This window comes from Salmo salar, chromosome ssa09, assembly GCF_905237065.1.
Source record: "Salmo salar chromosome ssa09, Ssal_v3.1, whole genome shotgun sequence".
Taxonomy (NCBI): Eukaryota; Metazoa; Chordata; class Actinopteri; order Salmoniformes; family Salmonidae; genus Salmo; species Salmo salar.
In genome coordinates this window covers 90,855,433-90,873,257 of record NC_059450.1, presented here as the reverse complement: position 1 = coordinate 90,873,257, position 17,825 = coordinate 90,855,433, and the positions used below count along the sequence as shown (strand labels likewise).

At 42.5% G+C, this 17,825-nt stretch overlaps 1 protein-coding gene across 1 annotated transcript in view; it reads left to right on the top strand.

Annotated features, from left to right (window-relative positions):
- Positions 1–960: 960 nt before the first annotated feature.
- The window catches only part of LOC106592010 (cytoplasmic FMR1-interacting protein 2), a 66,204-nt gene continuing 49,339 nt past the window's right edge, over positions 961–17,825 (top strand). Inside the window, exon 1 of the mRNA XM_045724189.1 lies at positions 961–1,227. The gene's annotated coding sequence lies outside the window, so the exon portion shown is untranslated. The remainder of the gene's footprint in view (positions 1,228–17,825) is intronic.

The window sequence follows — 17,825 nt, the reverse complement described above, 5'->3', positions numbered from 1 at the left end:
TTTATTAGTTGTTTCATAAGTTGACTTTTGTTTGATTTCCCTCTCTGTCGTTCCAAGTCTGACTGTCCATCACAACCCATTTACTCACATGATGTCATAATGTAGGCTATTCCCATCACCCTTCTACGTCCTTACGTACTAGGATCTCTGTATAGCTGGCTCCTGCCGTCCTAAAACTAAATAACCACAATGCATAATACTCATTAATAGTTCACTTGTCAATACAGTAATTGTAGGTGGTTTTAATGTATCCAGGGTTCTCAGGCAGATGTGCACACACACACACACACATACACACACACACTGAGCCCTGATAAAGTATGAATGTGTTCTAAGTTTGTGCTTCCTGACAGCCCTACATGCCTGCTCTGGTTGCTGTGACAACGAGGTTTGACTGGGTACCCGTACTGGCATAGTAATACCCTATCAGGCAGAGAGTATACGCAGAATTACATATAGGATCTCTGTGGGAGTATAGATAGACATGATAGACTAGATATAGATCGACATATAGATAGATATAAACATACAGTAGATAGTTTTAGGCATATTCTACTAAACCTTTATATACAATCCATTGTAAAGTGACTGAACTAAATTCTAAAAAATATTTTCTTTACTTCTAAGAACACCTGTGCCTATAAAATAGCATACTAGGCCTATACAGTCCTGTCAAGGACGCTGTAACCTGTGCAGTTGATGTGATCAAAGTTTGACACCATCTCTGCCATGAAAACTGGGTCATTGAGTGGTGCCTGTGCAGTGCATGGTAAGTAAGTAATATCCTGCAATATCTAATCAAATGGACCTTCGGAAGAATCTGTAGCACGTTTCAATGTAGGCCTAGTGGTTTATAATATGATTTCAAGGGGAATAGTTTGTAGCGAATAGCGATAGATAGGCGACATTGCAAATACATTATTTTATTTTGACGACACAAAAGCCTCATCGCAAGGCGTTTTGAGTGTCGGTCTGTGCAACAACATTGGCCATATTCAGTACCACAGTTCCATCCTCCTGCCTGTGTGAGTGAGTGTCTCTTTAAGGAAATACACTTGCAGCCATTTTCTGCTCTTTGTGTGGGGTGGATTATTCGGCTATGCGCTGAGTGAAACGAGAGCATCAATCGGGGAAAAGAACAGAAAAACTTCAATAAAACATTGGATTTTCGTCGCACAGTGAGACATTGTCCGCACTAATTATCCTGGACGGACATGCAAGTTGCAGGTATGTGCAAAATGTAGCGGAATATGTTGGCAGTGCACGGCAAAGATGTGCGGGTAGCCTAAACTCCCTTCTCGACCGGAGGCTGCGATAGACGTACAGAACCTGCCGTGTTTCCCCTATCTTGCATGGTGCAACATCACTGTACCTTTGGAAGCAATTAACGTATTTTTTCTGCCATTTTTTAAAACAATGATAACAAATAAACTCATCGGATTCTATCATTCATTAATTTTTGCGTTCGTTAGCCTCTTCACTTATTCGGTGATATGAATGAAGCACCCCGTTATTTCAGCCAGTGTATTGATAGCGTCATACTCCGACAGATGGGTGGGGTGAACGAGGTTTTGCGTGTGGCAGTGTCTGTAGGGAAATATTTTTACATGAAAATAGGCTACGGGTGATATTCATATCACACAATGCATTTTGTCTTATAATAAAACAATTATATTATGTTATAGTGACATGTTCCGAGAGATACATTGGTTACAGCTGGTGGAGATTAGTTATCTAACGTGTAGTCTACCCGTCGACTAAATTCTTTATAGTTTTCATTGTTTTCTAATAGCCCACTTCAACTCCTATCAGCAATTCGTTACAATGTATCCGTTAAGCGTCACCTCGTTGACAAAAGGCAGGTTTACAAATATCAATGTAGCCACATTTTCATTGTAGATGCGTCCTTCCAACCCAGGCCTCATGATGCTGTTCTAGACTGATGCACGGATGGCAGGTTCATCCACTTCCGTTATGTAGGCAATGGATTCTCCAACATCAAATGAATGATTTTTTCCACACTCAAATAATTAATAACCATTTGACTTTATTCGACTGTAACACTTGAAAGATTTGTTTATTTGGATCCCCATTAGCTTTTGCAGCAGCAGCTACTTTTTCTGGGGTCTGCAAAAAACACAGAACATGACAAGTAACAAAACACTGATACACCGATAGACAAGGACAGTCACACATATTTTAAATACAATGACAAAGAAGACATAATACAAACAATACAACAACAAAAAATGTGTGTGTGCCCATTCATTACCCCGCCGTTCCATGATTTGTGGTTTAATCCGTTTTTTAAAGCTAATTTTACTGTTTGCTTGAGTAATTGGAGATGGGAGTTCCATGCGATCATGGCTCTTTAAAACTATGCGTTGCCGTGAATTTGTTTTGGACTAGCGGACTGTGAAGAGACCCCTGGTGGCATGTCTTGTGGGGTAGTTATGGGTGTTTGAGCAGAATGTTATTTGATTATGTAGTCAATCTGGAATGTTCATCACAGAAATATTTCTCATAAGAACTAGAAGAGAAGCAGTTCATCTCTCGTCAACCCTCAACCGTGTGGCTCAGTTGGTAGAGCGTGGTGTTTGCAACGCCAGGGTTGTGGGTTCGATTCCCACGGGGGACCAGTACGAAAAAATCAAAAAAAATAAAATAAATGTATGAAGTGTGTTGTGTCTTTGGGGGTACCAATAAACTGAAGATATGTTTATCAATTAGCTCCCTGTAATTATTATCACGCGATTAAACTGATTAATCGTTTAATTGTAATTAACTAGGAGATCGGGGCACCAAGGAGAATATTCAGATTTCAAAGCTATAATTTTCCTAATATAACTTTCCTGTACTATAATATTATATTCTATTATAGTATAGGCCGATTATCTTCTAGTTTAAATGGTGTATTTACCTCGAGTCCAGTCTCATTCCAAACGTCGTAAATTGTTGTATCTGCACGAACCCAGTCTTTACTAAAATCATCCACACATCAATTGTCTTAAAATCATTTATTTACTACACTAAGTAATTAACAGAAAACATACGAACAGTAATTATCGTCACAAAGGATTGGTAGAGGAATGTGCCCTTGTGGGCTAAACAGGCAGGTCGGCCTGTTGAACAATGGGTCATAAACGGTCCGCTGAGAAGTTACACAGAGTTCATTAATATTAACAATTGACAATTGAAGGCTCACTCATTCGGGAACAATTGCAATCAATACATATTTACGCTCATGTGTCGTCGTGATCCTTGTTCGAGAGTTCTGTTCTGTTGGGGAGTTTTGTCCGCGTTCTCTCTCTCTCTCTCTCTCGGTTAGAATGGATCTTTCAGAGCGACATTCATTAACCTGTTTGGGCTAGGGGGCAGTATTGAGAATTTTGGAAAAAATATGTGCCCATTTTTAACTGCCTCCTACACCAACTCAGAAGCTAGAATATGCATATTATTGTTCAGGTTTGGATAGAAAACACCCTAAAGTTTCTAAAACTGTTTGAATGGTGTCTGTGAGTATAACAGAACTCCTATGGCAGGCAAAAACCTGACAAGGTTTCATGCAGGAAGTGGCCTGTCTGACAAGGAGTCGTGCGTCTTGCATCTGTTTATTGAAAAGTAAGGATCTTAGCTGTAACGTGACAATTCCCAGGGCTCCAATAGGCTCTCAGGATGCGGGAAAATCATGAAGGTTGACGAGGCAGCCTCAGGCTGAAACAGATTATCATCTTATTCAAGTGTCCCATTAGGTGACAATGGAGTGAGGCGCGTGCGCGATTAGCCCCCGTGGAGTATTTTAATTCGGCTGTTTAGTTTATTGCAGATTCCCAGTCGGAATATTATCGCTTTTCTACGAGATAAATGGCATAAAAATTGGTTTTAAACAGCGGTTGACATGCTTCGAAGTACGGTAATGGAATATTTAGACATTTTTTGTCACGCCATACGCTATGCTCGTGACCGTGGATTACCATTCTGATAGTGTCTAGAACTCACGAACAACACGTCGCTGTTTGGATATAATGATGGATTATTTGGGACCAAACCTACATTTGTTATTGAAGAAGAAGTCCTGGGACTGCATTCTGACGAAGAACAAGAAAGGTAAGAACATTTTTCTTATAGGAAATGTGATTTTGGTGAAGGCTGAACTGCGTGGGTGTCTAAATAACTAGCCCTGTGATGCCGGGCTATGTACTTAGAATATTGCAAAATGTGCTTCATCCGAAAAGCTATTTTAAAATCGGACATATCGAGTGCATAGAGGAGTAATGTATCTATAATTCTTAAAATAATTGTTATGCTTTTTGTGAACGTTTATCGTGAGTAATTTAGCAAACTGTTAGTAAATTCCCGGAATCCGGTTGGGGTATGCTAGTTCTGAACGTCACATGCTAATGTAAAAAGCTGGTTTTTGATATAAATATGAACTTGATTGAACAAAACATGCATGTATTGTATAACATAATGTCCTAGGGTTGTCATCTGATGAAGATCATCAAAGGTGAGTGCTGCATTTAGCTGTCTTCTGGGTTTTGGTGACATTATATGCTAGCTTGAAAAATGGGTGTCTGATTATTTATGGCTTGGTACTCTGCTGACATAATCTAATGTTTTGCTTTCGTTGTAAAGCCTTTTTGAAATCGGACAGTGTGGTTAGATTAACGAGAGTCTTGTCTTTAAATAGCTGTAAAATAGTCATATGTTTGAGAAATTGAAGTAATAGGATTTTTAAGGTTTTGAAAATCGCGCCACAGGCTGCAAGTGGCTGTTACGTAGGTGGGACGAATTCGTCCCGCCTAGCCCAGAGAGGTTAATGTCATCATAGAATGGTTGTTTCGTTGGTCTTCGCGTTCGATGATATAATTTACTTAGCTGCAGACTAATAATTAACATCAAAGACTTGTTCTTATTCTGTCGGTATCAATAGTCTAAAAGTTAACCACGTGGTATGGTTCACTTTCAGTAGAGTACTTGGATGGACAATCCTCTGGCCATAGAGTGTAGGCCTGGTCTGAAGAAATGTAAATCAGGGGGTGTTTTATAGTGCCCATCGAACAGGCTTGTCAAATGACGCCTGGTCCTGTATGTGTCCCTGGGGCGTGCCTATGACTGAGTTAGGTTTGGTTACAGAAATACAATTCTATCACATTACATCAGTACATAGCATCTCAATGTCTTACAAAAGTTTTATCCTTATTAATACATTCTATACAACCATTATGATGCTATTATATAAACAGTTTTATGGTAATATGGCTATATTGTCTCTTCTGAGTATCACAAAATTGTACCAAGCGGATCAGTTCGTAGCTGGATTCTTCACCAATCTTCCATACCTTCTCCAGAACACAAAATGTTGCTTGGCTCTCCAATTCTATGAGTTGGAAGAATTTCCATTCTATGGGCCATGTGGCCAGAGACTCTCCTGGAATTTTAGAGTTTTTACGACCCTTTACACACAGGGTGGATTGGGGGGAGTCAACTGTCCTCCCTGTACCAAAAGAGGCCAACGTCATGACATACCCCCCCTGGTGGTTTGGATCTTGTTTATCCTGTAAGTTACAAATCAACATAAAATCATGACCACGTGATGTCCCATTGGTAGATCATCGTTGCAGTCCTCTCTGGTGGTTGAACTTGGTAGGCTCTCTGAAAGCGGAGCCGTCCACCACAAGGATGGGCAGTTGATGTCCGGTTGGTGATCGCCGTTGCGGTCTCCTCAATTGGTGTACCTTGGTAGGTTCCCTGGAAGCTGCAAAGTACCCCAGGAAGGGCCAGGGGATGTCCTGGTTGGTGATCGCCGTTGCGGTCCCTCCCTCTGGTGGTTTACCTTGGTAGTCTCTCTGACAGCGGGCATGCCGCCACAAGGATAGGCTGTGGGTGTCCGGATTTGGGGTCGCCGTTCCGGACCCGTCGTCCAGACTGGAAGATCTGGGCAGTAACTTAGGCAGATGTTAACAACGCACACACACTCATGAAATATATATAATTACATTCATTCCCCAATGAGCGGCGTTGTGGCACTAAGTGATGGTTGTATGGGGACTTTGTTTATGGCTCTATCACTTCCTAAGTGTCAAAGGAACTGAACCGAAAAGGAATGAAAGCATAACAAAACAAAAAAATATACACAATATAGTTCACACAAAAAAAATCATCTAATTGGACTGTATTCTATATACGTCCAATGTTCTGGCAAAATGATTATCATGGCATTGTCTCTAATGCCATATCTAGGGTTTTCCTACTTGGTGTGTTGCTTAGGCGCTATCCTAAGTTGATAACTATATGATAAGTCTACAGCTGTAATGCACTAGTTTTGGGCAGTCTACAGGTATGACCTATGGACTTCTGGGAAGAAAACTGGTGAGTGCTGTAGAGTCACAGGCCTAGAAGTAAATGTTCAACTTTACTAAGGCTGGTATATTGCTTGGGCCCTTAAGTGGTCCTAGCATAAATCCTAATTGGATGTTCCGTTGTGCATGTGCGTTTATGCTAACACAAGCGCTCATGTCAAGGGAAGAAAACCAAGTATCCGGGCAGATTACAACTTGTTCAGAATGAGTCTGACGTAGTCAGGTAATTTTCAGGTCAATGCCTGGAGGTCAGTCAGAATTGGTGTCAAGTGAGTCTGTAGTAGTTTTTCTACAAGTCACTGTTTCTTCCACTTTTGTAGTGGCGATAGGTATGAAGTCTATTTCATAGCTATGTTATCCACGGAGGAGCTAACCTCATGACGGAAGTACTCTTTAAGTATTGGACCAGTCATACGTGGTGTGATCATGGTTCATGACTTCTAATAATTTTCCTCCTGAATGGAGGATCCTATTTATTAATGACATGTGTGTTAACCATTGGAAGAGTGCACTGGAGATTCCCCTCCACGTGTTGCACTCTGAGTGACTCCTATGTCGCTGTTGTCAATGGTAATTTGATTGGTTAAGTCTCTAACCTTCTTACTGATTGTAGCTGGACTGACTGTTGCTAGTATTGGTACTGGTACTCAAGGGGACCAGTTATCCTACCGATTTATTCTGAAATATTATCTACCGGAACACATGATTGGAGCATTTTACTAGTTGTATTGTAGTTGAACCTACGCATGGCAAAGAATGATTATGGTTGCCATTTGTTTTGGAGGTGGACAAGTCCACTGGACTTCCTTTACGACCAGTGTGGTACACCTCAGTACTATCTTAGATGTCTTCTAAGATAATCCCCGTCTAGGGGCCTGTCTGCTCCTCACTGTTCTCATAGGGGAGTTTACAACTAGATTTGATTTATGCTCTGGCGGCCTCGTACGGTGTTGTCCGTAGTCTTGACCCCCCCACCAGCGGGTGGTGTTGGTGTCCGATGCGCAAACGAGAAGATCGGACCCTACGTACGAGTTTTCAGCGGCCGCGTTGTTATGAGAATGGCTGTAACCTTTCAACCAAATCTCCTGGTGTTTGTGCTTCAAAACGCTCAGTGGCTGTCGAGGCATGTCAGTCACCACCGCGTCCGCGTGTGGCAACCTCTTCAGTACCTGCGAACTGAGACGAGGATATCGGTCTGTGATATCGCAAAGTGTTTCACAAGTGGGAGTCATCGGGTCAGTTGCTGGACTGACGCCATTAGTGTCATTGTAAGGGGTGACAGTCCCCAACAAAGCGGAAGGTGTATCATCGGAAGCAGAGTATACTCTGCGCATCAATGTTTTTCTTGCTGGGACGGCCGCAGTGCTTGCGGAAGTGTCCAAAGGGAAAGAAAAGTTCATCTCAACTACCGTATTACATGACTGCAAGGAGGAGGGAAGTTGCTTATTCACAGAGACAGCTGGCTCGAAATCATGAAAAGAATGGTCAATCAGGTTGGCTGATGGAATGTGTCGAGATATCGTGCTATCTCCGTGGATCGGATTTTGTACCAAGAGGTTTCTAAACGTCTTTTTCTCAAGGGGTGCTTTCGACAGATACCCCTCGTGAAGGACTGCGTTGCAGCTAGCGTTAGGGGGAGACGGTGTGGTCAGTGGAGAAGGCACTGTGGCCTGTGACCATACCTGGTTGGTTTTCCAATCCATCAATGGGAGTAACCGATCCATCAAGTCTGCTCCAAGTAGCAGGGTTACAGTTTCGAGGCTGGTAACATACACAGGGTGAACGAGCGATACGTCCTGGAAGTGTAGTTTCAGCATGACTCTCAATGTGAGAGGCGAGGTAGTCTGAGTGACCCCTCGAAGTTTAGTGTCGCATCGTTCCACTTTTAACCAACGTTTAGTTGGTTTCAAAGCCCTTTTTAGATCATCAAACAATGTTTGAGAGATGAGTGATATTGTCGCACCCGAATCAATTAGCGCATGACAAGCTAAGCAGTCCTCCAGGACTGTTTCCAGGTATGGCCGTTTAGATTCGTGGTTAGTGGACATATTCCCCACAAAGTGGAGTGGTCGTTCGCAACGACGTGATGTGCCATGTCTGTTCAAGATGGAAGCAGATTGACTTTTCCGATTTTGAGTGGGCTTGGCTTTAACGAAGCGTTTGACCTTTTTCTTCGCAACTTTTGTATCAGAGTCTATGGACAGAGCCCGGGGGCTTGTTTCTTGATCAAGCGGGCCCTGGATAGGGTCTTGAATGAGAGCGTGAGAAATTTGAACTTTAACGTCCATGCTATGGGTGTTAATTCCTGCGGACCTGGTGTCCGGTAATTCCCCGTCTAGTCCTTGTGACTTATCTTTTACCCTTTTCTCAAATTGTTCTCGCTTAAGTTCTTCCCGTAGTGGGACTTCTGGAGAACATTGTTCTACGTTTTGATCGTCCTTCAACCCTTTGTTACCCTTGTGCTCTGACACTTTTTGTGGGTTGGGTGCAGGAACGTAGCGAACGGGTCGGTTGTAGCGGTAGTCATGTTGATGGCTACGTACTTTACAGTTATTTCGACCGCGGAGGTTATTGGAATCATGGTTTCGTGGTAGAAACTGTTGTTGTGCGTCATCTCTCGACGCTCCAATACCTGATAATGCCCCCTCTAACTGGAGTGAGTGCTCCTGGTTAAACTTCAAAACTACAAGTGGTCAGGGCTCTTAGCGTTGTGAACTTTTGATGCCTCAAAAGCTGTGCTTGCAAGCTCTCTGAGTTGTAAGATAGGCAAGCCAACGTGGGCTGCAGGGCCCAAGTAGGTAATGAAGGTGGGATACATGTTTGACAGAAACATTTGTTTGAATGGTAACAGCTCTTACATTCCTGTTTCTGTGAGTAGGCCAAAGTAAGCTGAACGAAGCCTATGATAGAAAGCTTGTGGGTGTTCGTTCCGAGCTTGTTTGACGGTGTTAGCCAGTGAGCTATCGTGTTTGCGAGTCGCAGAACCACTGAATTCTAATATCAAAGCTGTGGCAAGTTTAGCATAGTCATTTAGCACGTGTTGCTGTTGTAGACGAAGGAACCTCGTCACGTGTCTATTCGACGTTCGCTTCAACAGGTAAACCCTGTCAGAACCCGTAGCGTTCGGGTAGCCACCCAACGCGTCCTCTATGTCAGCTAGGAACGTCTCAGTATCGTTTGGCTGACCTGGAACGGGGTCAAAGGTGGGGAAATTCTTGACGAGTTTGTCAAGGTATTCCACGCCAAGCGGGCGGAGAGGGTTGGCTTCATCCTGTGGAGAGATTGGGGCCGAAAGGCCAAGAGAAGAAGCCAAGCCTTGTTGTTGTTGGCCAAGAGGCGCCATATTACTCAGTGCCGAAGGGCCAAGAGGAGAAGACTGAGGGACACATGAGGGAGGCAAGGTCTGAAACCTATTGTCTTCACTCCTGTGAGTACAGGGCTCCGGTTGCTTGGATGGGAAGTCGCACTGTAGAGCGTGACCATTCTGGATTTCCTCCAGATGGTACCTAAGGGTGGAATTCTGCTGCATTGCAGAGTCCACTTGAGCGCTTAGAGTACTGATTTTGGACACGTGAGTCACACCTGCTCCTTTCGGTCTCAAACTTATCTGTCATGGTTTGCAGGTAGAGGTCTTGAGTACGGAGCGAGAGATTCAGTGATGAGATTTCCTCTGCTTGCTTAGAAATCAATATTTCCAACCTCATCACCTGAGTTCTCTCATCATTCATTTGGTCAGCGGCTTCAATAAGTTCTGCTGATTTATCATCCAACTTTGTCATTGTGTTCATTAACTGATCGTCTTTGGTCTGCAGCGCTTTGAGGAGCACCGTGTTATTTTGAGTAACATTCAACAAAACAGCATGCATGTTGTCAAGTTGAGCGCTCCTGTTTGTAGATAACTCTTCAGATTTATCTAGTTTGGCATGGACATCATCGTATTTAGTTTTGGCTAAATCGAGTTGTTCCTGTAGAAAATGATTTTGTTGAAGAGCTTGTGCTTGTTCATCGTCATACGTTTTTGCAATTACATTTAATTGTTCAGTTTTCGAACGCAGTTCCATAGCTAGCAGAATTTTTCCCTTTTCTGCATTTGTCATTGGTTTCCCGGTTCTCTCCACCTGTCCCTTTATGTCTACCGTTACCTGCTCGTGCTTCAGCTGTGCACTGCGGTATTGGACAGATGGCAATCTCGGATGGCAAGACATCAGAGCTAGACTGGAGAGAACCTTTACGAGGCCTGCGCCCGATGGTTGATTTTGGAAAACATTGTTGTCTGCTTTTCCACTAATGGCATAATTAGGGTTGTTATCGCTGCTGAGGTCAGAGATCAATCCATTTACGGGTGGAGGTTCACTAATTAGCAGGCGAGTGGGGACCACCCCCTCTGATAGCCTGCACATTATTAGAACATTTGAAAGGAAAAATGTTTTTCCTAATTTTCCAAAATTTTGGAATGTGGAAAACTGCAAAGACGATTTTAATCTATTTATAGACGTTAATGAACTATCAGTACTGTACAGTACTGTGGAAGTTGGACGTGAATGAATTTGCAAAAGCAAATTGAATTAATCAATGCCAATGATTAGTCCTACCTGGGTAGGCTATCTGGGTATTAAACTTGAATTACCTGAGAGGTTGCTTCATCCCGGTTAATATGCAAAGTTTAAGTTGTCTCATTTAATTGGAAGAACCTAGAAAGGTATGTTCGACAATTTAACTAAATAAATTGAATGAGACGATAATCCATACAATCTCCATTGATTGGATATCATAGGTGTAAACCGTAGGTCAAATGTTGGGACCCTTCACCACTAGGGTACGCTCCTCCCTGGGGCTGAGCCACATGGGATTCACTCCCGTCAGTAATGGGTTTGGTGAATGTGCTTTGCTAAAGCAGATTTTACTGATTAATCTATTTATGATATATCAAACCTGTATAGGCTATCTGGGAATTAACTATGAATTACCTGAGAGGTTGCTTCATCCCGGTTAATATGCAAAGTTTAAGTTGTCTCATTTAATTGGAAGAACCTAGAAAGGTATGTTCGACAATTTAAATAAATAAATTGAATGAGACGATAATCCATACAATCTCCATTGATTGGATATCATAGGTGTAAACCGTAGTTCAAATGTTGGGACCCTTCACCACTAGGGTACGCTCCTCCCTGGGGCTGAGCGTCCGTAAAGGGGTTTTACTGACTGTGCCTTGCTAAAGCAGATTTTACTGCTTAATCTATTTATGATAAATCAAACCCGTATAGGCTATCTGGGAATGAACTTTCAATTAACCTGAGAGCATTGCTTCATCTAAGTTAAGTTTGGAAAAAGTTAATCATGTCTCATTGTAGACGCCCAATCAATTTTGGATATTATTTGAAAGATCCACTTGAAAAGGTAAATCTGGCAATTTCACTTGTTGGTTAAATTGAATGAGACGTCATATCCAGTCAATTGTGATTGTCTGGATATGTTACCGTGCTCCACGTTTGAATTTCCCCTAGAGATGTACTGGCAATTCTTCACCACCAGGGTGCAGAATGCTTAAATTAAACGGAAGTACAAAGGTCGGACTTCCGTCGCGCTAGAGGAGAAATTTTAAACGTGTTACGGGGGAGGGTAAAATGTTCCCTCTCTGTTAGCTTACCCGTAATGCTAAGCTATTGCTACTTGGTTCAGGAGTATCCTTCCAAGCACCAAAATAGGATCCTTTCACTTATGGAAAGGGTGGGTTTTCTAGTGACGTCTCACCTTAACCCCATTCAGCATATTCTGCTGTTGTTTATGCTGACCGGAGCGACACGGTACTTAAATACAAAATATGCATACGGTCTGCCCACACTGTCTTAGTGCGGTAGGCAAATTATTCGGCTCGGTTTACCGGACAGTTAACTTCTAATTTCTAACCTTACTCTAGAAGTTAATATTGACCGACAGAAATAGTACCGTTTGGCCTAACGGACTAAATCTGGAATTTAATCCTCACTGCTATCGACATAAGACCGGAGCTACTCTAAATAGCTTCTCTCAATGGAAAATGCACAATCACTTTGTTTATATAGCAGGCTGTTTGTACAATTCTGTTTGCACAATTGATATATAGAATTTCACAGCAAAGTCCAATTCTATCTTAGATTCCTCGCACGGGGGCTCCAATATGTCTTATCAAAATGGCCCAACGTGCGTTTTAGTTTGAGTCCTCACACGGGGGCACCAATATGTCGTGTCTTTGGGGGTACCATTAAACTGAAGATATGTTTATCAATTAGCTCCCTGTAATTATTATCACGCGATTAAACTGATTAATCGTTTAATTGTAATTAACTAGGAGATCGGGGCACCAAGGAGAATATTCAGATACAAAGCTATAATTTTCCTAATATAACTTTCCTGTACTATAATATTATATTCTATTATAGTATAGGCCGATTATCTTCTAGTTCAAATGGTGTATTTACCTCGAGTCCAGTCTCATTCCAAACGTCGTAAATTGTTGTATCTGCACGAACCCAGTCTTTACTAAAATCATCCATACATCAATTGTCTTAAAATCATTTATTTACTACACTAAGTAATTAACAGAAAACATACAAACAGTAATTATCGTCACAAAGGATTGGTAGAGGAATGTGCCCTTGTGGGCTAAACAGGCAGGTCGGCCTGTTGAACAATGGGTCATAAACGGTCCGCTGAGAAGTTACACAGGGTTCATTAATATTAACAATTGACAATTGAAGGCTCACTCATTCGGGAACAATTGCAATCAATACATATTTACGCTCATGTGTCGTCGTGATCCTTGTTCGAGAGTTCTGTTCTGTTGGGGAGTTTTGTCCGCGTTCTCTCTCTCTCTCTCGGTTAGAATGGATCTTTCAGAGCGACATTCATTAATGTCGTCATAGAATGGTTGTTTCGTTGGTCTTCGCGTTCGATGATATAATTTACTTAGCTGCAGACTAATAATTAATATCAAAGACTTGTTCTTATTCTGTCGGTATCAATAGTCTAAAAGTTAACCAAGTGGTATGGTTCACTTTCAGTAGAGTACTTGGATGGTCAAACCTCTGGCCATAGAGTGTAGGCCTGGTCTGAAGAAATGTAAATCAGGGGGTGTTTTATAGTGCCCATCGAACAGGCTTGTCAAATGACGCCTGGTCCTGTATGTGTCCCTGGGGCGTGCCTATGACTGAGTTAGAATTGTATTTCTGTAACCAAACCTATCACATTACATCAGTACATAGCATCTCAATGTCTTACAAAAGCTTTATCCTTATTAATACATTCTATACAACCATTATGATGCTATTATATAAACAGTTTTATGGTAATATGGCTATATTGTCTCTTCTGAGTATCACAAAATTGTACCAAGCGGATCAGTTCGTAGCTGGATTCTTCACCAATCTTCCATACCTTCTCCAGAACACAAAATGTCGCTTGGCTCTCCAATTCTATGAGTTGGAAGAATTTCCTGTGTCTCTCTATGGGCCATGTGGCCAGAGACTCTCCTGGAATTTTAGAGTTTTTACGACCCTTTACACACAGGGTGGATTGGGGGGGAGTCAACTGTCCTCCCTGTACCAAAAGAGGCCAACGTCATGACAAGTGTATGCATTCACTACTGTAAGTCGCTCTGGATAAGAGCGTCTGCTGAATGACTAAAATGTAAATGTAACCAGGAAAGACTGACATGCATGTTGTTGATGTTAGTTCTGTATGTGCGTTACAACGCATAATAATGGCTGGAATGGAGTAAATGGAATGGTATCAAAAACATGAGTTTCATACCGTGCTATTATACTCCATTCCATTCATTGTACTCCATTCCATTCATTGTACTCCATTCCAGCCATTATTATGAGCCTCTCAGCAGCCTCCACTGATGGTCACTTAAGGGCAAGGCATGCTGCTCTGTTTTGAGACAGTTGCTGCTAGGTCTTTCTTTGCTGTACTTGACCATATTACCAGACAGTAATCAAGATGGGACAAGATCAGAGCCTGAACAACTAGTACAGTTAATTTTTTTATAAAAAATGCAGAACATCGTTTTTTTATAATGAACATACCCCTCCCCATCTTCACAACAACTTTATCAATATGATTTGACCATGATAATTGACCATCCAATGTTATACCTTGGAGTTTAACGTCCTACATTTTCTCAGTGGTCACCCTTTGTGTACAACTCTAGTTGAGGTTTAGGTCTTAGAGCATGTTTTGAACCAAATGCAATGCTTTTAGTTTTAGGTGTATTTATGACCAGTTTATTATTAATCACCCATTCTGATACTGACTGTAACTCCTTATTTAGAATTTCAGTGATCTCTGGCATTGCGTGCAGACATGTAGAGTGTGGAATAATTCGCATACATAGTCTTTCTAAATTCAGCAAGAAAAGAAACGTCCCTTTTTCAGGACCCTGTCTTTCAAAGATAATTCGTAAAAATCCAAATAACTTCACAGATCTTCATTGTAAAGGGTTTAAACACTTCCCCATACTTGTTCAATGAACCATAAACAATTAATGAACATGCACCTGTGGATCGGTCGTTAAGACACTAACAGCTTACAGTCGGTAGGCAATTAAGGTCACAGTTAGGACACTAAAGAGGCCTTTCTACTGACTCTGAAAAACACCAAAAGAACGATGCCTAGGGTTCTTGCTCATCTGCGTGAACATGCCCTAGGCATGCTGCAAGGAGGCATGAGGACTGCAGATGTGGCCAGGGCAATAAATTACAATGTCCGTACTGTGAGACACCTAAGACAGTGCTACAGGGAGACAGGACCGACAGCTGATCGTCCTCGTAGTGGCAGACCACGTGTAACAACACCTGCACAGGATCGGTACATCCGAACATCACACCTGCGGGACAGGTACAGGATGGCAACAACAACTGCCGGAGTTACACCAGGAACGCACAATCCCTCCATCAGTGCTCATCTGCCCGCAATAGGCAGATGAGTACTGATGGAGATGAGCACTGACTGTCCGCAATAGGCTGAGAGAGGCTGGACTGAGGGCTTGTAGGCCTGTTGTAAGGCAGGTCCTCACCAGACATCACCGGCAACAACGTTGCCTATTGGCACAAACCCACCGTTCCTGGACTAGACAGGACTGGCAAAAAGTGCTCTTCACTGACGAAACACAGTTTTGTCTCACCAGGGGTGATGGTCGGATTAGCATTTATCGTCGAAGGAATGAGCGTTACACAGAGGCCTGTACTCTGGAGCGGGATTGATTTGGAGGTGGAGGGTCCGTCATGGTCTGGGGCGGTGTGTCACAGCATCATTGGACTGAGCTTGTTGTCATTGCAAGCAATCTCAACGCTGTGCGTTACAGGGAAGACTTCCTCCTCCCTCGTGGTACCCTTCCTGCAGGCTCATCCTGACATGACCCTCCAGCATGACAATGCCACCAGCCATACTGCTCGTTCTGTGCGTGATTTCCTGCATGACAGGAATGTCAGTGTTCTGCCATGGCCAGTGAAGAGCCCGGATCTCAGTTCCATTGAGCACGTCTGGGACCTGTTGGATCGGAGGGTGAGAGCTAGGGCCATTCCCCCCCAGAAATGTCTGGGAACTTGCAGGTGGGGTAACATCTCACAGCAAGAATGGGCAAATCTGGTGCAGTCCATGAGGAGGAGATGCACTGCAGTACTTAATGCAGCTGGTGGCCACACCAGATACTGACTGTTACTTTTGATTTTGACCCCCCCTTTGTTCAGGGACACATTATTCCATTTCTGTTAGTCACATGTCTGTGGAACTTGTTCAGTTTATGTTTCAGTTGTTCAATCTTATGTTCATACAAATATTTACGCATGTTAAGTTTTCTGAAAATAAACACTGTTGGCAGTGAGTGGACATTTCTTTTTTAGCAGAGTTTATCTTTGTGTAAGACCAGTGGCAAATCAATTGTAAAAATAGAGCGTAACGGCCTGCGGGACACTGCACATACACATGTCTGATGATGGAGAAGCTTCCATTGAAAAACATTCTCTGGGTTCTATTGGATAAGTAACTCTCTAACCATGTGATGGCAGGTGATGTAAAGCCATAGAAAGTTAGTTTTTTTCAATAATTTATGATCAATAACATCAAAGGCTGCACTGAAATCTAATTATCCATTTATCTTAACCAATCATCAGTCATCTGAGTCAGTGCAATACAAGTTGAGTGCCCTTCTCTATATGCATGCTGAAAGTCAGTAGGTAACTTGTTATCTGAAAAATAGCATTGTATTTGCTCAAACACAATCCTCTCCATCAGTTTATTCAGAACAGGCAGCAAACTGATTGAGTGGCTGTTAGTCAGCAAAGAGTGCTTTACTATTTTTAGGCAGTGGAATAACTTTAGCTTCCTTCCACGCCTGTGGACACACACTCCTTTCGAATTGTTTTTGTATGATCTCTTATAAATTACTTTAGGCCCAACCTTTGGCATTGGCTTCCCTTGTTATTGCCACAATATTATGGTCACTACAGCCAATGCAAACTGATATTTCTTTGAAGCAAAGTTCTGCAGCGTTAGTGAAGATATGATTGATTCAAGTGGATGTCACAGATCCAACACTATTGGTAGAAAATAGACATCTCTGTTAACATCACACACATTATCAAGCAGTGCACACTTGTTATCCAAATACTTACTGTTAGCACTTAGCAGCACCGTTAGCATTTAGCAGCACTGTTAGCACTTTGCAGCACTGTTAGCACTTAGCAGCACCGTTAGCAGTTAGCAGCACCGTTAGCAGTTAGCAGCGCCGCTAGCACTTAGCATCACCACTAGCACTTAGCTGCACCGCTAGCAGTTAGCAGCACCGTTAGCAGTTAGCAGCACCGCTAGCACTTAGCAGCACCACTAGCACTTAGCAGCACCGTTAGCACTTAGCAGCACCGTTAGCACCTAGCAGCACCGTTAGCACATAGCAACTCCGTTAGTACTTAGCAGCACCGTTAGCACTTAGCAGCACCGTTAGCACCTAGCAGCACCGTTAGCACATAGCAACTCCGTTAGTACTTAGCAGCACCGTTAGCACTTAGCAGCACCGTTAGCACTTAGCAGCACCGTTAGCACTTAGCAGCACTGTTAGCATTTGGTGGCCTATAGCAGCACCCCAAAATAAGAGGCTTTAGATGAGGCAGGTTAATATGCAACCCCAACACTTCAACAGCATTAGACATGAGATCCTCTCTAAGCTTTACAGGAATATGGCTCTGAACATATACAAAAACACCTCCCCCATAGGCATTCCTGTTTTTTCTATAAATGTTATCGCTGTATTGCTACTGCTGTATCATCAAAGGAATAATCTAAGTGAGTTTCAGAGATGGCCAGTATATCAATGTTATTTGATGTTAGCAAGTTATTGATTTCATGAACCTTTCTAAGGCTACATATATTAATATGGGCTATTTTCAGCCCTTTCCTGGGTAGCTTATCAGAGATAGACATAATACT